This window comes from Halichoerus grypus, chromosome 3, assembly GCF_964656455.1.
Source record: "Halichoerus grypus chromosome 3, mHalGry1.hap1.1, whole genome shotgun sequence".
In the NCBI taxonomy this organism is placed as follows: domain Eukaryota; kingdom Metazoa; phylum Chordata; class Mammalia; order Carnivora; family Phocidae; genus Halichoerus; species Halichoerus grypus.
Window position 1 is genome coordinate 118628077 of NC_135714.1, and position 24001 is coordinate 118652077.

Genomic DNA, 24001 nt, shown 5'->3' on the forward strand with positions numbered 1-24001 from the left:
GGTATTTCTGTTACATGCAACAGGAAGTGTCCTATGATTATACATTGGTTTTAATGTCTCAGAAAATCCAATTATTCAATTATATGGAAAAAAATGGGAGAGTTTTCAAGTATATATATATATATATATTTCTTCAACAAAAATCACATGTATATTTAGAATGTGTTAGACTGCTGTAATTGTTGGATTGTGTTAGATTGTTAGATTGCTAGGTTAGATTATGTTTCTCGAAACAAACAAAATTTCATTACTGACTATGCCTTGGATTCTAAAACTCATATAAGGAATTACCTAAAAATTTTGTTCTAAAGATGATTTTTTAGCATTCTGCCTCTGGGAGAGCCATGTTTCCAGCCTTCCTCATCTTGTCTTCTTTGTCTTCCCGCTGAGCTAATAGCCAGATCTCCAACTAAAACAGCAGTACCCATCTCTGATTAATGGGACCTTTCTCCCCACCTTTTTTAATGGCTTCCTCCCATTGCGATTTCAATCAGAACATTGCTGGGAATCCCTCCTGGTGCCTCTCCAGGACCCCTTCTATTGCCAATTTTTATACACTCCTCCTCAAGAAGGGAAAAGCCAAAGAAATATCTCCATACTCCGAGGATGAAATCAATGTGGAATGTGAAGAAACTATAGTGCTTTCTTGCCAGAGAGGGTCTATATAGTATCCAGCTAGTCCAGGGGTCGGCAATGGGCTAAATCCAGCCCACCTGATTTTGATTTGCAAGCGTTGGTCAATAAAATTTCGTTTGAACACAACATGCTTATTTGTTGCACATTGTCTATGGCTGTTTTCGTGTTACAAGAGCAGAGCTGAGCAGTCGAGAAAAAAAACAGTATGGCCCAAAAAGCCTAAAATATTTACTATCTGGCCTTTTATTTAAAAATTTGCAGACTTCTGAACTAGTCCAATCATTCAGTTTTTTAAAAGAATCTTAGGGGGGCACCTGGGTGGCTCAGTTGTTAAGTGTCTGCCTTCAGCTCAGGTCATGACCCCAGGATCCTGGGATCGAGCCCCACATCGGGCTACCTGCTCGGTAGGAAGCCTACTACTCCCTCTCCTACTCCCCCTGCTTGTGTTCCTGCTCTCGCTATCTCTCTCTCTCTCTGTCAAATAAATAAATAAAATTTTAAAAGAAGCTTAGGCCCAGGAAGGGCCAAATGGTAGATAAGAAGCATAACCCAAATTTACTCTACATGGTATTTTCATGTTCTATTCTTATCCACATACTAGATTAGTGGTGCCTGAAAGCAGATATTGGACCTTATATTTCTGTGGTATCCAAAATAATAGAGGCTGAATATTGAAGTCACCATTAAAACGAGTTAAATAAATGCGGAGAGATTGAGGAAATTAAGATATACCTACAAGGACCTCTCTTCTATGTAAACCATTTCCTCTCCTGCCTCCACAGCCTCCAAATATTTGTAGCCAAAAACCAGTCCTTCTCACAGTGGTCATCAAGCCGCTATCTGTGCTATCATCTGTAAAATTCCATGACAGTATCTACCTCCCAGAGTTGTGAGGGTCAAATGAGATAAAGTGTATGAGGCATGTAGCACAGTGCCTGGTTCATGCTCAACATTCAAAGAGTAGATGATGATGATGATGATGGTGATGATTTATCATTATAAAAATGGAGGCATCCTGAAATATAACTGGGTATTGGGGGGACGTAAAATTACTGAACTGAGGATTTCTCTTAGATTCTTCCACAAGCAAAATATGAGGAAAAATACAAGAAGATGGGGTTCCAACACTCTATTTCTGCAAACAATCCAGTTCATATTCAATTGTTATCATCCAAGGAAGTCAGAGCACAAGTGGAGGAAACATTTTCCCCAATCCCAACAGATCTGGAGCACTGGAAGGGGAGAAAAAAATTATTTCCTTGGGGCCAAGGCATTACATATATCAACACATAATAAACTAACGGCTCTCTGCTCCTCCCTGTTCAACAGACAGCCACATCTTCTGGTGCAGTGCCAGCCGCATCACGGAGACATAATGGTGAACGTCAGAGTAAATGGATTCGGCCATATTGGGTGCCTGGGTTGCTTTTAACTCTGGCAAAGTGGATGTTGTTGCCATCAATGACCCCTTCACTGACCTCAACTACATGGTCTATATGTTCCAGTATGATTCCACCCATGGCAAATTCCAAAACAGAGTCAAGGCTGAGAACAGGAAACTTGTCAATGGAAAGCCCATCTCCATCTGCCAGGAGCAAGACCCTGCCAACATCAATGGGTGATGCTGGTACTGAGTATGTTATGGAGTCCACTGGGTCTTCACCACCATGGAGAAGGCTGGGGCTCACTTGAAGGGTGGGGCCAAAAGGGTCATCATCTCTGCCCCTTCCGCTGATGCCTCCATGTTTGTGATAGGTATGAACCATGAGAAGTAGGACAACACCCTAAAGATTGTCAGCAATGCCTCCTTCACCACCAATTGCTTGGTCCCTCTGGCAAAGGTCAGCCATGACAACTTTGACATAATGGAGGGACCCATGACTACAGTCCATGCATCACTACCACCTAGAAGACTGTGGATGGCCCCTCTGGGAAGCTGTGGGGTGATAGCCGAGGGGCTGCCCACAACATCATCTCTACTTCTACTGGTGCTGCCAAGGCTATAGGCAAGGTCATCCCTGAGCTAAATGGGAAGCTCACTGGCATGGCCTTCCAATGCCCCACTCCGCACATGTCAGTTGTGGATCTGACCTGCCACCTGGAGAAAGCTGCCAAATACGTTGACATCAAGAAGGTGGTGAAGCAGACATCAGAAGGCCTCCACAAGGACATCCTGGGCCACACTGAGGACCAGGTTATTTGTCTCCTGTGACTTTAACAGTGACACCTACTCTTCCACCTTTGACGCTGGGGCTGGCATTGCTCTCAATGACCAATTTGTCAAGCTCATTTCCCAGTATGACAATGAATTTGGCTATAGCAACCCGGTAGTAGACCTTATGGTCCACATGGCTTCCAAGGAGTAAGAGCCCCTTGGACAACCAGCCCCAGTGAGAGCAAGAGGAAGAGAGAAGCCCTCAGCTGCTGGGGAGTCCTTGCCCCAACTCATCCCCCAATATACTGAGAATCTCCCAACCTCCACAGTTTCTATCCCAGACCTCCTGAAGAGGGGAGAGGCTTGGGGAGCCTTACCTTGTCATTTACCACCAATAAAGTATACTGAACCCAGAGTAAATAAATAAATAAACAAGGGAAAAACTTAGCAGTGTATCAAACAGCATGTGTATAGTATGGAACCATTGGTGGCCAAGGATAATTGTCCTAACCATCCCCACGGTGGGAAAAGTCCCACATGATTCCAGGAGACCCCTCAGGCCACACAGGCCTCTGTCTAGTCTGACTAACCCTTCCTTCTTTAGATTTTATGGCCTAAACTCTCTCTCAGTCAACAGGAATTTATTGTCATTGCTCAACAGCATACCACCTACACTGTATGAAAGACTTAACCAGGGGCAAAATATTTTTGCCATTCATTCCATCCTTTTGCCAAAGAATTATGCTTATGATGTTATTTTGTATTTTGATCATGCCTAAGATGAACATCAGAAGAGAAAAATAAACCTTATAACCCCAGCCACTGGAAATAGTCAAGAACCCCTCCTCCACACCATCTCTCTTTCTGGCCTAAGATGGCAGGTGGCGATCCCCCTTTAAATAAATGCCCCTTTAGAACCTAACAGGGACAGTTAGAGCAATGTAGTCTATCCTCTCTCCTACACAGTTTCTTTTTTTTTATGCTAATTACAGGGAATAAACTTTTTCCAGGGTTGCTTATCTCATATTGAGAATCAAACACTATATGTGGTCCTCTGTGATGTGCTAAACTCATCTGCTTATGCCTTGGCATCCAGAAAAGATATACTGGGGCTAATAACTAGTAAACTCCCACTTTAGAAGGGCCTTTCCCACCCCAGCCCCCACCCCTACTGCCACCATCTGTGTTTGTTCTTTTGCTATATAAGAACTCAAACTGGGTGGCGAGCATGTTATTTTTAAAAATCTTTTAGTGGCGTCTATACCCAGAACTGCCTCATCACAGTTATCCTCACCAAACGAGGAAACTTCACATTGAGAATGGATATGGTGTTCAGCCGGCACCAAATGTCTCTCCTTCTGCCTTTTTGTCTTTCCGATCAATCAGAACATGTGAAAGTCCCAAATGAAGAGTAAACACACGGCCCAGGTTCCTCTCATCTCCTAACATATGTCATGAAGGGAGAAAGAAAAAGCCCTATTCCCAGCTTCAATCAGCCATTCGTTTTCTGCAACTTGAACCTTAAGCTGAAAGGGACGTGTGGGGGGCTGTGGAGGAGGGTTGAATTCGGGCCCACTCCTTGGAAGGTAATAGGTATTCGCCGCATACCTGCATCTTGGAGTCATTATCTCCCCTGCGAGCACTTCTGTATTTATATATAATGAGATCATTACCAGGCAGCTATTCCAATTTTATTCAGACTTTAATATTTCTTGAAGAAAAAAAATAGCATACAAAAGGGTTTGTGATGCCAACTCAATCAGACGTGCTGTTGATGGAGAATTATTCAAGTGCAAGCCGGAACAGGAAAAAAAATAATTTCAGAGAGGTTTCTGTCAAAGTCGAGTTCTCCTGTGATGATATTTCGAGTGAATGTGCCGAAGCGTCCAGAGGTGAGGAAGGAAAATAACAACTAAGAGAAGAGAGGGTTCTGTGTAGGATTAACAGCGAGGCGTGTCCCCTCATAAGCAGCAGGGCAGGTAAGGCAGGCCCTCCTGCCAAGACTGGGCCCCCCACCCACCTTTCCCCTGGTAATTAGACCAGGGGAGCAGCTTTACCCGCCTTCCCTTCGCCTCTGGTGGCACAAGCAGCAGTCTGGGGTTAGAAATTAACCCTTCTGTGGGTGTTCTTTCTTCTCGTGGTGGAGCTCAGGTGGTTAGGCCAGGTAGGCAAGACAATTCCTTTCCCGTTTTTCCAACAAGCAGCTTTACATGAAAGTAGGGACTTTCTCTCTCACCATCCCTGTGACCTCTGCCCGACAAAGAGTATGGCAGGATTTTCTTTCCTTTTGTTCCCATTCACACAAAATGCCTAGCAATTCAGCGCCCCTGCTAATCAAGTATCTGGCTAAGGCTTAATAAACCATACTCTATCAGTTCTCAGTAAATTAGGAAATCAAATGAAAGAAGTCAAATACTAAGATCCAACAAAAAGGAATTTCTCTTCGATAATCCAGATGGCACCTCAGGATTATTCCAAACCTTAGGTGACGATTATGAAAGTTGTTCATCACTGGCCAGCACTTCTAGAAATACGCTCCACTAATGTGAGCTCTCTGGATATTTGAACTTTGTGGATAAACATGAATTTACTGGTTCATTTCTAAGACCTATAGTTTATCCTGAGATTACAAATCCAAGAAGAGGATCATCTTAGCTATTAGCTCTCAGTCCTGAACTGCAGATGGGAATAAGCGGTTGGAATAGGAATGAAGGCTTGTCATCATAATAAATATGAAATTAAAGGATCCTGGGTCTTTTTTTATGGTGATTGTAAAGTACTAATTATTTTTCCCCCAGCATTTCCTAACAAGGCAAACCAAAATAACATTATAAGAGAATTTATAAAATGTACCTGCTGTCCACTGAGCCCCCAAACATGACTCAAGCATGGAGTTGGTAGATACCTTATTGAAATGGTCAGTAGTTCGTTCTGGTAAAATTGTCAAGGCTACTTTATAGATCCTAGTCTTGGAATGTACTCAACATTTAGAAATCAGTTTGTAAGAGAAAGAAAGGAAGGGATGGAGGATAGTGATCTCATGTCTCCATGAAATACAGCTAGCTCCACCATGATCTATATTGTATAGGCAAAGAATTGCATCAAAAGAGCCCTAAAAACTCTCAAACTTAAGAGACTTAAACAAGAAAATGGGAACAATTTTCTCTCCCTCTCCATAAATCCACAATAGCTAGTCATAGCAATTATTTCAAGATTAACTCCTTGCAAAGGAGAAGAATCTGCCCCAGTAAGAACTATTAAATTTCTTTCCATCATTCACTATTGTGTGTTAGCACGTTGTGCACATGTGTGTAGAGAGAGAGATTTCTCATTTACTATTCACATGGATTCTCCGGAGGAGCAGAACAACTCCTCCATCTGCCTCCCTTGTTCCTTTATCTACCTTTTGGTCTTCCCTCACAGCCTTTAAAAGAAGGGAGACCTCTCTTTTTCTCAAAAACCTTCTGTCTCTCCGGCATCCTCAACCAAGTGTCCACAGACCCTTTCCTTCTGTCATCCCGTGTGTTTGCATTCCCCTTCTGTGGACAACCCTCCCAAGGCTGGCTCTCAGGAGATATGGCTTCCAGCCCCTGCTCTTCCACGTGACACCAGCGAGACTGCTAGTAGCGTCATTTCTCCTCATGCTATGTTTCCACGACTTGGCCTTGCAACTGCCTGCAAATATTGCTGTATTTCAATCCCTTCTCCGACAGCCGAAATCCTCATTACCTCACAACCCATTCTCTCCATTGATATCTAAAACACAGCTTTCACATCTACCGCACCACTGAAATGTCTCTCTAAGATCATAAAGTCCAACCTTTTTGCCAAAGTAAATTGTCTCCGTGGACCTCTAACCCTTTGGACTTTTTGGAGAGACCTGACATGACCAAGGAAACTCTTCTTACAAGCCTTTTCATTGAAGTCCCACATTCTCTGCTCCCCTCTGCCTCACCTCTGTCTGGTCCTACCTATCTGCTACAGGGCACTTGGCTTTATTTATAGCCGGGCTGCCAGCCTATGGTGAGGGCTTCGGAGATGATGGGCTATCGTTCTCCACCCCCCACTGTCCCCACCACCACCACACACAGAGCACCACTCCATCCTGAATACGTGATTTAACTTTGGGTTAAAGTACTGTATCTCACAGAATCTTCCGTTTAAAAAGTAAATGCCTTTTAAAAGCTTGTACATTAATTCATCACCTACTAATACAAAATTAATTTCATAGATAATTAAGTGTTAGCTCAGAAATCAGAAAGTAGCACATGAAGAAATGGAATATAAAATGAGTTCATTTTGAAAGAATGTCAACTCTATTGTCTAGATAGAACAAGATAAAATCATGCCCGAGGAAATAAATATACTTTAATGCCTATAGAAACACTAGTCCCATAATTAAAACAATATGAAAATTACCATAATTGACAACAGGCAAGGTAATATCGTACTAACTCTCCAGAATTCTGATTAAAATGACAAATTTGATGCCCCCTCAGAGAGTTAAAGGTCTATAGTAAGGAGGATTCTGGGAAAGTTAATTATCAATATCTGTCTATGAAGGTTCTAAAATAGCATGATGATTTACTGTCGGAAATATGAGAGAGAACATTCCCCACCTACCAAATGTTGTGGTGCTTTTTAACTGCTCTCCCGACTCTAACCAGGGAAAATTGGTCACAGTTTCTGCTGAGACCACAAGGACCTGATCGTTTTCCCCATAAATAGCTTTCTCTGCACATGTGCTCTGTGGGGAACACTTAACCTTGTATCACTGATGTTGATAAAGTCTTGGAGCCTCACCCTAATGATTAGCTTGCCGCCATTTAGACTATGGCTGGCAATCACCATGCTTTGTATAAAGCAACTGAGTGTTTATCAGAATTCACTCCTTAATTTTTGCAGCTGTCCAACATGCTTCTTTCCGTAGTCCCAGAACCTAGATCAGTGGGTAGGAAATAAGTTGTCTCAATACTGTGTGTGAAAGTGGTTAAATTTAAAGTTCTCTTTTCTCTCTCTGCAAAATGTACTCTGGTACCAGATTAATAAGATTGCACCTCCACTCTGGAGCAAAGTGCCACCTTTAATCACTTCCAGAAGTGGGCCAAATGACCTTCGCCTGGTAGGTTCATGAACAACAGGAAAAAGATCAGCAGGCGGTGTCGAAGGCCAAAAATACCTTGTCTCTGAAGACCTTCTTCTCAAAAAGGGTCTTAGGAATCAAAGCAAAGGCATGGTCACCTAGTATTCCACAAACAGGGGAATTGAAAACCCCCAGCGTCTGTAATAAAGGAGGCTGTGCAAATCACACCAATATCAGAAGCACACAGGATTTGCAAGTAATACCCATTATCTCGTATGCTGGCATCATGAAATGAGATTCAAGGATAGCATAGAAACTGGATGTAGCGTGCATCTGACTGTGAGCAGACTCAGGTTCTTTGCCTCTTGATGTACCTGACTGGCCGTGTCTTGAGGGAGAAAGCACGCTGTGGTCAGAGGGCAAAAAAGAGACTTTCTTGTCCTGTTATTAGTCAATTCTACCATGAACAGGGTCTGAAGATAGAAAACATGTGCCAAAGGTGACTTACTTAGCTCTTCTTTCCATGAAAAAAACACAACTACCCTCTTTACCTATATCAACAGGGTTCTTTCCAGAAGCCAGAGAGCGGGAGTTCTCAATTACACTGTATCAGGGGTGGGCATAGTTAAGTGGTAGCAACAAAGTGCTTATGGCCTGCCACACCTGATATTAACTTATTTACCCTTTATAGAAAAAGTCTACTGATTCCTGCCCTATATCCTCTATGGCAATGTTAAAAATAATTATAATAATGGCCAATATTTATCAAACTTTTCAATATTCAATACACTATTAAATACATTACATGAATTATATCATTAAATCGCCACAACAGCTGTATGAAGTAGATATTTTTGTTTTCTCCATTTTAAAAGTGAAAGATCCAGGGCACCTGGGTGGCTCAGTTGCTTGAGCATCCGACTCTTGATTTTGGCTCAGATCATGATCTCAGCGTTGTGAGATTGAGCCCCCCATGGAGACACGCACTGGGCATGGAGCCTGCTTGGGATTCTCTCTCCCTCTCCCTCTCTCTCTACCCCTCCCACCCACCGCCTCAAAAAAAGTGAAGGATCCAAGTCTTACAGAATGAATTAGTCTCCAGGACTAGGAAGTGGGGGAGGCAGGATTCAAAGCCTGTCAGTCTGACCCCACTAACCCACTCTTTCAACCGGTAAACAATATTTCCTCTATCAGAATGATAATAATAGCTACCATTTGCCAAGTGTTTACTATACACTAGCCTTTGCATACATTGTCTCTAAAGCTCACCACTGCCTACTTTGTACTTTCCAAAGATCAGGAGACAGGAACCCAGATTGGTTAAATAATTTACCCAAGATCAGACAGCTAAGAGTAGAAGATCCCAGATTCAAACTCAGACACCACAGTTCTTTCATTACATATGCCACCTCATAGGAGAAAGACAGCCTTTAGGAGACAGTATAATCAGCATAAGAAAGACTGGATTTTTTTTTCTAATTTTCCATTCTGTCTAGAAAGACTATGGGTCATCACAATCAGGTACTAACCCTCACTTAGTCATTCATTAATTCTCTGTGGCACTTGGCACAGCATTTGACCCTTTCAGATCTCAGTTTCCTTGTTGACAAAAAGAGGAAGTTCAGGTTGGATGTCCTCTGAGATCTCCCAGCTCAAACATTCTCTAACTTCCCATTCCATCCCTTCACAGACTTATGTGGCCATTTTTGCTCCGTGTATATGTGTGTGTCCTGGTAATTGGTAATCCTGCAAACTCTCAGAAAGAAGCAGTCGATTTTCTGATTTAAAACTCCTCCCATGAGATAATCTCTCATTATGGACTCTACTTGCCTTCCATTCAAGAGAGAGTCTGAATGCAAGTCAACTCCTATAGTCACTTATCATTATGGGATGGCTCATGAAAACAGCTGCTTCCCCTTAGAACGTCAAGAGGACACCAGACACTAGGCCCTCTTGCTCCTTTTTGTTTCATTTTGTTGTCTTTGATTTGGGGTATTTTGGCTAACTAAACAGCCAGTAAGATCTAATTCCTGAGACCCAGATGGGTCAAGTGCAGTCAATGTACATTAACTATTATGTGATTTGGTGGAGGTGATTGTTTTCCTTTATTATAATATTTTAAATCACTATCATCCATCTGGTAAATTAAAATAGTGAGGCTTATGGCTGTTCATAATGTACAACTTTTCCAATGAGCTGTTTTATCTGTATCTCATTTCCTATTCCTATTATCTTTCTCTGTAGATTATCAAACATTAAGAACCACGGAAGTTACCATATAGTGGCCTTCATCAGGTTAAAAATGGCTTCCCAAGCAGAGGCCGAATTCTAAAATCTGCCATTGCAGAGTCTCTCAAATGACAGCTCTTCTCAGCCTTCACTTTGACTGATGGGCAAAACTGATGTAAGGAAATACTTCTTTTGAGTTTACTTCTTTAAGTAACTTGGTTTAAAAAAAAAAAAAAAAAAGAAAGGCCATCTTGCCAGTGATCCCTTTAAGCCTTTTTAATTGCAAAATTCTTTTTTATGGTGTTGCTGACCTAGCCTTAGCAGAGTTCATTTCAGAAATGTGCTGAAGTGGGTACCAGCGCTGACAACTAAGGCTGAGAAATGTTTTAAGTATCATGACTCTACATTTTTCTCCTGTCTGTGAGGTTCAGGGATTCATCCTGTCTGAATCATGCCTGCCCTTTGTTTATGCATGAATGAGATATTTTAGACACTGAGGACACAGCATAGACACCAGCCCTTCCTGGAAAAATAAGACCTAGACCTCAGATCAGGGTGAGCATACAGATTGTCCCCAGTGCCAACTAATTTCCAAATGTGAATACAGAAACATTGGTTAGTGGTCTTCTCCAGTTCCTCCTGTTGGCTCCCTAATCTTTAGCGAGACAAAAATGTCACATATAATAGATCCTAAAATTAACAGCACATCTTGCTTTTCAGTTGATCAGATCAGCTGAGATTGAGGTCAGTCTCTTACCTCCTCCAGATAAGAGGTTGTCATTTAACAACACCACAGACATCAGGCCTCAGAAAATATCTGATAACTTAGAAGCTCAGAATATGGATCAAAAGTAAGCCTGCAAAAAGTCATCGAGCTTCATCTCCTAATTCTTGGAAGGGCCACGCCTAAAGCATCCTGTATCACTTAGGAAAATCTCTTCTTTGCTCACACATCTGCTAGATAACCATTTCCTGGGCACCCGCTATTTAACAAGACACTGTTCTAGGTACCAGGTATGCTCTGAACACAAGAGACAAAGTCCATATTGTAATAAATCCTACATTCTAGTAAAGGAGATGGGCAATAAACAAATAAATAAACAAAAATGTATGGTAGGAGTTAGTGCTATTTGGAAGATAAAACAGGAAATTATGCTACAAAAGGACAAGACTCCTTTTGAATAGTCAAGAGTCTCTGAGGAGTTGACATTTAAGTTGAAACTGGAATAAAATGATGACACCCTGTGAAGATGCTGGCCAGGGGAAGAACATTCCAGGCACAGGGAACACCTAGTACAAAGGCCCTAAGACAGAAGGCAACTAGAAGTGTTCAAGACATGGCAAGGCAGGGTAAGAGAGAAGAGAAGTATCAGAAAAGGTCAGTAGGTGGGCAGAGGCCAGAACTCATGAGGTCCTGAAGATTCAGTTGGAGAGCTCCATTTGGGCTTACTAATAATGGGAGCTACTAGAGGTTTATAACAAAGGGAGCTTTGTGACCCAATTTTTTTTAAGAGTATCCTAGCTTCTGTGAGGGGAATGGATTTTGGAAGCAAAAATGGAAGCAGGGAGGCCACTTAGGCAATTGCAATGGTCCAGGTGAGAGACGATGGAGGCTTTCACTGGGTGGCAATTAGCGGAGATGGAGAGAAGTGGGAAGTTTGGAAAAATACTTTGGAGATAGAATGCCAGGATTTGCTGACAGACCTGACGTGCAAAATGGGGGAGTCAAAAATGACTCTCTGGTTTTTGGCTAGCTCATCCGCTCTGACCCTGTTCATTATTTTGGCATCTGAGATTGGGTTGGCTCAGCCAAATGGCACCAGAGACAGGACCAATTGCACTGTAAATTTGAAATGCACCAGAGGAAACAGGTATATTTTATAAACTGTCATCAGAGAAATCATCACTGTCCTGACTCACTCCTGCAGAGCAATTTTGTTACTTGAGAGAGCCTCTGAGCATGCCTGCATAACAGTAGTATTCTTAACTTAAGCAGAAAGAGTGCATTTCCTCATTATGTCCCTGTAGCCGGGAGGCACACGAAATAGAGAGTGGGCTTGGGATTCTGTGCTTTGTTAAAGTGAAGGGACAATCAGCATCAGGAACATTAGCCATGGCAGTGCACAGGATTGCTCAACGATGTATGAAAAGAAGAACCAGTCATCTGAATTGAATTTTCAGCTGGAGCCGAAGAGGCCAAATTTAATCATCCACCTAAAATTATCATACAAGTCAATACTTCCTCCCTTCTCCTTGCAAAAGGAAAGAGACTGATTCTTTCTTTTTCCGTCAAGCAGGTGGCCTTGAGGCAGCTAACCAGCTGGCTGAAATCTAAATACCTTCGCCAAGACAAAAGCCAGTAGCATGATTGATGATCTTCTCGTCGTAGGAGAAGAGAACTTCCCCCAGCCAATCAGCATGTAGAACTGCTATCAGATCATCATTGAACAAAACTAGACTTACAGCTGATGAACGAAAGTGCCCAAGTCCCAGGCCCTGACTGGTTGGGGCTCTGGCTCCCAGCTCAATTCCACTTAAGGCATTGATTTCTAACAAGGTTCAGTTAGTTCCTTAGCTGGTAAGCCCTAGCTTGCTTTTTTCAGACCCTGAATAGGTATCTACACTCCCAGTCAATCATTTCAATATATCTGCCTCAGAGTTGGAATTGGTCTGCCCCTAGAGAGAAGACTCCTCCCAGAAACCTCTTGGAAGTATAGATTTCTGATAGGCGTATAGAGTCTCCCTCCTATGTCATCTAGGGGTGGAAAAATGTTTTGTGTACATCCCACTTAATTGGGAGTCCACAATTAAGATCCTATTTGACCATGGCTTATTGTCTTGCATCCCACGCATCTTGAAGGCAGGAAGCAGGATGGTCCACCTAAGGCATCGAAGCTGATTTCTTTGTACAGGGAACTACCAGGTGAGGGTAGGGCCAGGCCCAATGGCCCCTGTGAGGTGACACTCCCAAAGTTTGATGGGTTTCCTGCCTCTGTGCTGAAATTCTCCTGGACATCTATAATATCTTCTGATTTCAAACCTAGGAGGAATATGAAAACTGAGATTAACAGATTTTAATAAACAGATGACCAAAGGTTTGGAATTCCACTTACTTCAGGACACATACCAAGCCTAGCGGTACCTCAGATTCCTCAATGGTAAGACAGAAAGAAGAGTCACCAAATAAAACACCAGACAAAAGAATGTAAAGCAGGGGAATTAATCTTCTCCTGAGTGGAAATCCCATGTGAGGGTCAGAATAACTCCTTCTGAAACATTATAATACAACAGTGTCCCTTATTCCTAAGAAAACCAAAGGATGCCATGCACTCTTCAGGAGTCTTTTTTTCTTCTTTGTGATTACCAGTGTCATGGTTTGTCATGTTCGCAACTAGCCTTAATAGTTGAGCTTAAGAAAAAGGCCCTCCTAGAAAGAAGCTGTCACAGAGGCAAAAGAAGCCAAGCACCCATTACCCTAAAATCTCCTTCCACAAGGTCAGGGTGAAAGGCAAGGTCTTTCTCTTATGTGCCCCAGCACATAAATCTTTCCTCTGTCAGCTCCAGAAGGTGATTTTCCTCCTAAAAACTGAACATCAGACTTGTCAGAAATTTTTCCTTATTGATGAGACAGAGACAGAATATTGAAGTTAGAGGGATATTTGCTGAACCATCTCCCTTATTTCAAGAAGAAGCTGAAATTCTAATGGTGCCTCCACCATGAAGGTTTCAACACAGGCTCTGTGAGGATGGAAGCAGTGCTGAGTCAGAGGCCCAACCAGCTCCAGCCTGGAAATACAAGCCTGATTATCGAAAGCAAGAATACCAACAATCAAGCAGTGGGAGCTGGGGGAGGACAGGGAAGCCAGGTGACAGCTCAGGTCCTCTCCCCACCAACCGGATTAGTGATGAAATCACAGGAGTCCCATAGCTGCTCTGGTTCTAGCTGTATTCTCTCCTCCTATGCTCCTGGGCAAAAGCACAAATATATCTTGGGAGAAACTTCATAGCACTGACAGAGGCAGAATGCTATTTTTGAAGGAATCAAAGGAGCCTCAGTGCAGACCTGAGGTCCCTGCAGAGCTTGCTTCCCAGACCCCTGTTCCTCCAGGGGCTTCCCCCCAGCACAGCAGCTGCCCTGTGTTACCCGGTGGGTGCTTTAAATGTGTCACCTCCCCCACGGTGACCAAAATTCAGTTACACTTCTATCTACAGGGGCGGAAAGGTAGAGAAAAGCCTTTCTGTTGTTCTTTCGCTTATTAATGGTAGTGGTTTTTTTAATGGTAAGGAGAGAAAGAAATAAAGGAAAGAGAGAAGGAATAAAAACTGAAGAAGGGGAGGGAGGGAAGGAGGGAGGGAGGGAGAGAGGTTAGAGGACACTTTCAAAATCAAAAAAAGTGCCAGCGAACAGGCTGCTGTGGCATTAAGCACAGTGCTCTCATGGGCACCGCACAGAGGGGGGAGGGTATTAATCGTAGAGGGGTCACACAGCAGCACCCAGGGAGGGGGAGAGGGTTGGCTATTAGAATTGCCTGAGCAGCTTTGCCAAAATATCATTCTCCTCCTCCCTCTAGAGATTCTGAGGTTGATCTACAACTAACAATTTGGAAAGATGTCCAAGATGTGTTAAGGAAAAAATGCAAGATGCAAAAGAGTCCATTTAGTAAGATTCCATTTCTGTAAATAATATAGCCATAATTACAAGTCACATTTGCACATATCATTACATATCATTACATGCCTAGAATAGTAATGGAAGAACATACAGCAAATGTAAATAGTGGTTTTCTCTAAGGGATGGTGTTATGAAGCGTTTTCTGTCTTGAAGTATAATATGGGAATATTTCAAATTATTAATCAGTATGTTTAGCCCCTGAACTAGACTCACCAAAAACCTTTACGGGTGCCCTGGCATGAGTCACACACAACAGAACAAGAAAAATGGTGCCAATACTCAACTTTTAAGGAAAATAACGTTTTTGTTTTCTGATCTAAATCTAGGGCAGGAAGATTCTGCCATATACTAACAGAGCAAAGGTTTAAGACAGAGCAAGACTGGAAGAAAAGACTCCATGGGCTGGCGAGAAGATATGGGGGGGGGCACCACCAGAGACAGGAAAGGGTGACAAGGAGAAGTCGTGAGCCCCATGGAGGAAAGTCTGGCCAGCTCCAGGGAGCTGCAGGGAGCTGCGAGTGGCCAGGTTATCTCCTCTTTGCCCCTTGGTGAGGACCATCCATGGCCAAGGGTTGTTTTCCACCTAGTGATGTTCATCTTAGAATGACACTGATCTACTGCCCCACGTGTACCCAGCACTGCCCCACGCCTGCTTCCTAACCACACCCAGTGGAAAAAACTCCCAGTATCTAGTTCAACAACACTAAGTATTCATGACCTGTCATCTTGCCCCAAATCAGATGAACCATGGGCAATAGACAATGATTACAGGAAAGTAAAGCCGTGCTATGGACCAAATGAACAAATTTGAAATTACTGCCAGGATGGCAATGGGAACATATCAGTCCTGATATATGAACATTTCAATAATGTTTTCCCTTTTTGCTGCATACATGTACTACTTGCTGATGAGAAACATGTTTTAGGGACATCTGGATGGCTCAGTCAGAAGAACGTGCAACTCTTGATCTCGGGGTTGTGAGTTCAAGCACCACATTAGGTATACAGATTACTTAAAAATAAAATCTTTAGGGGCACCTGGGTGGCTCAGCCCGTTAAATGCCAACTCTTGGTTTCAGCTCAGGTCGTGATCTTAGGGTCATGGGATCGAGCCCCGTGTCTGGCTCTGTGCTGTGCGTGAAGTCTGCTTAAGATACTCCTCCCTCTACCCCTCCCCCTGCGCTTGCTCTCTCTCTCAAAAAAATAAAATAAAATAAAATCTTTAAAAAAGAGAGAGACTTTTTTTTTATTATGTTATGTTAATCACCATACATTATATCATTAGTTTTTGATGTAGTGTTCCATAATTCATTATTTGCATATAACACCCAGTGCTCCATGCAGAACGTGCCCTCTTTAATACTCATCACCAGGCTAACCCGTCCCCCCACCCCCCTCCCCTCTAGAACCCTCAGTTTGTTTCTCAGAGTCCATAGTCTGAGACAGACTTTTTTAAAGATTTATTGAGAGAGAGTGAGCATGTGCGTGCATGTGCATGGGGCGGGGGGAAGAGGGAGAGGGAAAGAGAGAATCTCAAGCAGACTCCCCACTGAGTGTGGAGCCCAACCTTGGGCTTCATCTCATGACCCATGAGATCATAACCTGAGCCAAAACCAAGAGCCCAACACTCAATTGACTGAGCCACCCAGGTGCCCCAAAAAGAAACATGTTTTAAAAGAACCCAATATGATTCACCATTCACTATTTATCAAATCTAGACTCAACATTGGCTCTTTAGACCTTCCTTCTGTCAACTTTCTGTCAGACCAATTCAGTGTCTAATTCATGCCCTGATGATGCCTTTTCCCCCATTCACAGGTACACAAGTGCACGTGTGCATGAGTGTGCCCCATGTGACCCCTTCTTTCCACTGCATGCCCAAGCTCTCGGCCTAGAGACCCTCTTCCTCCCATCTCTCTCATTCCTTTAGTTACTAAATGCTGACTGAATTTCTCTTTGGCTTTTGAAAACAACCACATGGCTTCACAGTTACTTGATCTGCCACTGCTTGTCTTCACACAACCTGAACTGGGGATGTCTCTTCAGCAACAATGGTTAGTTTTCACTCCACAGTCCTAGCACACGACTCAGCACTGTCCGCCCCCTCTGAGACAGGATTGGAAATTAACTGCTCCTCTACCAAATATGATCACTCACTAATAAATCTAGAATGTAAACATTGTTTCCAGAAAGGACATTGTTAGACTGGAATGGGTTTTTAATACTTCCTGGTAGTAGCTGTAATAAGACTCCATTATCAGATTAACAGACAGTGGTGAGGCTAATAAGTGACATGTGCACAGAAATTTAAGGTTGACAGAGATCTCTTCGCATTTGGTTTTCTTACAGAATCTCCTTCAGTCCTCAAGTAATGGGATATTAGAATGTGACTCTCAACTGAGGTACCAAAAAAATGGTATTTGCTCTCAAGATGATTGGGACTCACCACTCCCAGCAGATGCATAGAGATGGGCCCAGAACCCCTTCCACAACTCTTGGTCCCTGTATTAATATGGGTATGAAAAGAGGGCAAAGAACTTTTATGAGGTGTTTTGATGAGAATCTACATGGAGATATCTTCAGACAGAGCTATGCTGCTCTGAGCACCCAACAAAACGCTGTGTGGAACGGGGGGTGGGGGGTGTTACCCAGAGCAGTAAGGAAGGCTTCAGGGGAGCACATTGAGCAAATGTTCTAGGTAGCTAGCTCTTTACATTCTGACCAGAGTGAGTAACTCTCAGAAGAAAGAGTGGTTGAAATGTGAAAACCCAGTAGGTCTGCCCTGTCTTCAGTTTGCTTCATGAGTCTGACAGCCAAATGAAGGTGAAAAGGAAGAGAATTTGGCTGGAGAAGGAGCTGCAGGTCAGTTCTGGCTCCCACCCTGCTGGGTCAGGGGCTTCAGCAGTTGGGGAGAAGGCACACATTTCGGTCACATCCCAACTTCTGTGGCCCGATTGTTGGGCAGCAGGTAGCACATTCCCCAGCCTTGACCACATGTGGTTCCACATCACTGAATGGGGATGCAGCCCAAGGAGACAGAACCGTTCCCCATTTGAAGACCAGGGACCGTGATTTACCTCATCTTGAAGAGAAAGACTGATACCTATCTCCTTGCCTAGAGGAAGAGGGGAGGGAGAAGAGAGGCATTGCTGGTAAAAAGTCTTTGGAAGTATCAAAGATAAAGGCAAAGTCATCTGCTTTCTATATTATTTTATTTCTAGAGATGAAGTTTGACCAAAAAAAGCATGTCAATGAAAGCTCTCAGCTCACTGAAAGCTTCTGCATTATTTATCTGAGGGTCTAAATATGAATGTGTACAGGGCACTTGGGTGGTGGTTGGTTAAGTGTCCAACTCTCGGTTTATGGCTCAGGTCATGATCTCAGGGTTGTGAGATCAGTCTCTGTGCTAAGCGTGGAGTCTGCTCAGGACTGTCTCTCCCTCTGCCCCTCTCCCCCCTCAAATAAATAATAAATCTTTAAAAATAAATAAATATGAATGTGTGCCTTATTATACACTGGCATCACTTTTGCAAATGGCCACATGGGCCTGGACTAAATATGGGATGACTATTTAGCACGATGGAAACCAGTAAGACACCATTAAACTCGGGGTGGGGGGAAGGTGAATATTGACAGACTAATGTCTCTTACTTATGATACACAGTAATAAAAACAAACCTGTTAAAAATAACTGCTACATTCAACTTTGGGAATCTCGATTTGATTTCTTTGAAACACGGCAGGGTTAGTCCCCATTTCTGTAATGAGAATGCACTGATTTTTATCCTACTTTTTCCAGTCATAAGCTTGCAAGGTCTCTAGGTAAATCTCTGCCTCCGGCAGGGTCAATCTGATATAGGCAGACCTCAGAATGTGACCCCTACAAATATAGAAGCTAACATGCTCTCTCCATGCCGAGCCCACAGCTGGGCCTTCGTGCCATTCTTCCATTGAGCAAGTAGATTGAGAACTCACCATGTGGCAACATGATGCCAGGAGCTGGGCATAAAGGAGCGAAAAAGACACACAAGGCCCTCCTAGTGCAGTTCCAGAAAATTAATTTGGAGACTTAGCTGGAGATCTATGACAGGTAAGAGATTTCAAAGGAATTGTAACTCAACATCAAATTAAGTTTAGGTATGTGGGGTTTTGGGGTTTGGGTTTTTTTAAGCTACCCATACATTTTGCACGTGATAAAAAATCAGCATACAAAGAGTTCATCAGTAAGGGACCAAAAGGTACATCATAACTAGGAAATTCCAGCCCTTTTTGTTACAGGGCACTGCTAAGAAAAGAATTGATGTTAAGAATAAATCGAGATATAGGTGAATGTATGGCGGTGGTTTCATGTAGATTGTGTTGTTGGTTCTCATCTGGCAATTGTTGTCCAATGTTCTACAATTCCTTTCACCCAGGGAACACGGAAGACTGTGGGAACATAAGAGTCAAGGCAACAAAGAAAGGTATTTCTGTCCACCAATATTTTGTTCTTAAACTCACTCTCAAATAGGTAAACACTTTTTTTTTTTTTAAGATTTTATTTATTTATTTGAGAGAGAGAGAACACTTGAGAGGGGATAGGGTCAGAGGACGAAGCAGACTCCCTGCCGAGCAGGAAGCCCGATGCGGGACTCGATCCAGGGACTCGATCCAGGGACTCGATCCAGGGACTCCAGGATCATGACCTGAGCCGAAGGCAGTCGCTTAACCAACTGAGCCACCCAGGCACCCTCAAATAGGTAAACACTTTTTAGATGGAAGAAATTAGTCTCTGCTTGTCCCTTAACTCCCCTTCCAAAGTGAAGGAGATTTTCTGTAAACTTGTCTCCCTAACCTGCAGATTCTGTTTCAGTGGATCAATGAGAAAATGTTTTTGACAAGTCAAATGTTCATTTTTTAGGGGAAAAATAACCCTCTCTATCCAAGCTGCCAAGATTGTAGCTTATGTGTCGTCCATCCCTCAAGCTATCAATCCGCATTTCACTGTAGACATTGCCCAGATGTCTTGGTCAGTGCACATTAAAGGCTTAGTTTGCTGGCTTCTTAGGAAAGAGATTTAACATTAGCACATGTTAGATGTGAAGGAACATCCTTCTCCACTGAAAGAGAAATTTTATTTCTCGGGGAGAAAAAAAATACAACATGTAGTCACTAGGATGCATTATGAACCTGTTATTGCGTGTGGGATTTATGATCAAGGTCTCTCTCTTCTACAAGGATTCTTCAGCTAAGGGCAGAATTACAGATTTAGGGGGACACACACACACGCACACACGCACATGCACGCATGCAAATCTTTCACAGACCTTTGGCCCCATCTAGTGGCCATATGCTGTTAGGTCTCACAATTGTTTTCCTCGGATTTTGAGGAGAATGAGAGGCTCTGGCAGTGAAAGCTCAAGAGCTCCTATTCTAAACAGGCTTGGCAGAGGAAAGAGTTGGCCAGCCCAGGAGCTGTTGTGCCTCAGAACACTGTGCTGAGTACATGGCATTTCCTCACAGATTCCCAGAGAGAGCCGCAGCCGGATCTCATGGCATTTTGAAAGGAGCCATTTTCAAACCCATCTGTAACGTGTTTTTGCTGTATCTGCTTAGTCACCTGCTTGAAGCACACTGTCTGGAACACACGGGCGGGGTGTGTGTGTGTACGTGTGCGCATGTGTGTGCGTGTGTGTGTGTGTGTGTGTGCTGTGGGGAAGCAGCATGAAAACGCTCAGGGCTTGTGCTGAGCTCCATGGTGCCAACTGGCATCAGGAAAGGACATATGCGAAATCACACTCCACATGGCCTCTAAATTTAGATAAGCTGTCAATATCCTGTACTAGAGGGGCCTTCTTCCTCCTTGCTCTGGTTTAAAGGCTTAGAAACAGAAGCCAAGTTTAGCCCTTTTGAAAGCGCGGGCAGTTAATGGTGCTGTCCGGAAGGATGTCCGATGGCAGCTCACACTATTGACTGAGTGTGATGAGAAGCCACCAGCCTCGCAGAAGCGGTGACTCAGGGTCACCCCCTCCCTTTCTGCAACAGACACAAAGGCAAAATGGTCAGAGGCGTGGGGAACCTCTCCTTGGTCCCTTTTCCTTCTGCTCACTCCACCCCTCAGGCGCAGATTTGGCCAATCAATTCTAAGAGTAAATGCCAACAGAAGTTGGTCGTACGTAGGCACCCAGGTCCTATTTTCTCCAGCAAGTCTGTATTCTGGGAGGAGACGGCAGCGTAGATGAAGAGCGGGCTTCATCAGCACCGCAGGCCTCGGGAGGACGGTGGCTAAAAGCTTCAGCAACCCGTCTGCCTTACAGAAGTTCTCGAGAACAGCCTGGTGGCCGGGGATGACTCTGAGGTGACGACCAGCACCACCACTCACATCAACCCTGGCTCATCACAAATCTAGGAATCATTGCTCTATTTTTTCCCCCTGCCCTATTTATCTTTATTGCCCTATTTTTTTTAATTATTTTTAAATTATCGTTGCCTGTCAGCAGGGAATTTAAAAGTAAAATGTGGGTAGGACAGAAATTCACTTTTTAGACTCCCTTGTCTATTTAATTCCCAAGTAAAAAATGTGTGCCTTACCATCAAAAAGATATTAGTTACCTCATTAACCCCCATCCTGTAAAACGGAGCTATTAATAGTATCTGCCCCATTGGCTTACTGTGAGAATTCAGTGTGTTAATACACGTACAAGACTCGTAACAGTACCTGTGTTCTCAATAAATGTCAGCTAGAGTTACTTAATTCCAGCACTCCAGATGAGCAGGGCCAGGGGGCTAAAATAGATAAAAATTCTTTTTGTAGGTTGCATGACTACATTTTTTAGGAAATGCATGTCTTCTTTCCAAGGCCTCAAGCTCCTTAAAGAGGAGGAAGCATTAAGAGATGTTCCACGGGATTCTGCAGCCTCCAAATTCCATCCACACCTCAGGAGACCAGGAGAATTTGAATGGGAAGATGTGGACTCTGCTACGGTCCACGGGCACCTTGGGAGGCCTCCTTGATGATCACACGAAACAGCCTCCGGGACCCTTCAGAGAAGAGGGCCCCACTGTCAGCAGCTGTGATCACCTGTCTTGGAATTTCTGAAAACCCTTAGGAAGCATTATAGATGTATGCTTCAACTTTCAGGGCAGACTTGGAATTTTAATTCAATGAAACTATCTGAACAGTCCACTCAGGAGAAAGATTGACATACCGCGGGTGGGGAAAAACTGCTTCATTATTCACCCTTACTGGGAAGACAAGTAATTTCAGCCTGACGAGACAAAAATGAGAAGAGGCAGACAGAGCGAGCAAGTGAGAAAATGAGACAGACAGGCAGACGGATGGGTGGATGAACTGACGGACAGATGGAAGATACATACATGTACACATACATACCTAGAACGATTGATGGATACACACATATGTGCACACGTACATACATGGAATGAGAGAGAGAGAGACATACATACGGATACGTACATAGATCCACGGGTTACTAAGGAGAAAGGTACAATGAGAGACACCTTCCACAGCCTTTTTGTTCCTCACCCCAGAAACACAATGGCATCCTAGATTCCAGCCTGTACATCATCTCTTAAAAAGCTCATTGAGAAGTTCGGTCATGATCCTGTCCTTATCCCAGAGCTCTCGGGAAACCTTGCCATTAACTCTTACAATTGCTGCACCTGCTTATTCACTCCTGGGAAAATGTCAAGATCTTTTTCCTTTTGTGGAACAGAGGCTACAGTGAAGGCACTTTTCTTTTTCTGAGACTTTTTCAGATGGGTTTTTTTTCTGCTACGATTCCAAAGATTTTCTTTTAAACTGCGATGGAAAGCACAAAGAAGCATTCAGCTCAGCCTGCAGATTGCTAGAAAACCCTTCACATCCCTCAGAAATTAGAGAGGCAGCCGCACTCATCAGCAATAGTGTATAAATTTGGAAGGAGTGATTTTATAGAATCAGACCATTTTAGAATGAGGAGAAACATTAGTCCATCCTCTTCATCTCAAAGATGAGGGGACTGAGGTACTTAGGATCTAATCTTCAACTACTCAGTGCCTCGTTTTTCTCATCTGTGAGGCAGGAGAATGATAGCACGGTGGCTAAATTAAGCACAAACTGATATTCAGGTCTGACAGTACTGTCGAAGAGCGCGTGCTGCTTCTAGAAGCCCCCAACCCCGGGCTGCCTCCTCCACACTGCTGAGCAGAAGCAAACCTACCCTTGCAGCCCCGGAGCCCCGGCCCCAGGCCTCCTTCACCCCGGATTCACAAGAAGGAAATCCAGGTAGAGGGCCTGGCTAGTCCCAGGCTGCCCGGCAATTACAATTCTGAGTGTTATTTACTCGCTGACCATGTTAAGCACACACCTGTGGTGGGGAATGCTTAATGCATCTGTTTGGGAAGCAGCTTTGCCAAAATTGTGCAAAAACACATGCGAGGAAATTATCTCTTAGTCCCTCGGTGGGTATTATGTCTTTTATTGTCTCTGTATTTGGAAGTATTTTCTTTTTTAAAGATGCAATTTTAAAAGACTGCTCCATTGAGGGCACGGGAAAGAGGGGAGCAGGGAGAGAAGAACACAGAAGGGAAACAACAGAGGGGGGACCCCCACCCACAGGAACCTGAGATGGGTGGAGCTCAAGCAGTCCATGGCTGCCCACACGGAGCCCCGGGAACCAGACACCAGTCTGGAAAGAACAGGAACTGGATGTGAGGAGAAACTCCTGGGAGCTGTGTCAAGAGGGTAGGCCCATCGGCTTCAAGTGGCAGGAAAAATGCTGGCAATTGACCCACAGAGAATCCACTCAAGGACTGGCCAGTGAGGGACAAGAGAAAGTGGCTACAGAAGGAAGTAGGACTTCCAGGGGCGAGAGTCCTCCCCAAAGGCTAAAAAGGAAATCTTAAGGAGCTATATAGGTAGGTTTCAATTTAGGAAAGTCAGACTTCTCCAGAGGAGAGAGGAAAATGATAGTTATCTGGACTAGAACCAACAAGATCATCACCGGAGGGAGGAAGGAGGGCAGACATCTGGAAACGGGACAGAAAAGTGGCCTGCAAGGTAACACATGCATCTCTCCACCCACCCCAAAAAGCAATGTCCACATGGATGAATCAAGGTTTAAAATATGAATTGGGGAGCGCCTGGGTGGCTCAGTCGGTTAAGTGTCTGCCTTCGGCTCAGGTCATGATCCCAGGATCCTGAGGTCGAGCCCCACATTGGACTCCCTGCTCAGTGGGGAGTCTG

General features: G+C 43.7%; 1 pseudogene; it reads left to right on the top strand.

Moving 5' to 3' along the window:
• Positions 1-2030: 2030 nt before the first annotated feature.
• LOC118535386 (glyceraldehyde-3-phosphate dehydrogenase pseudogene) lies at positions 2031-3002 on the top strand (annotated as a pseudogene).
• Positions 3003-24001: the final 20999 nt, after the last annotated feature.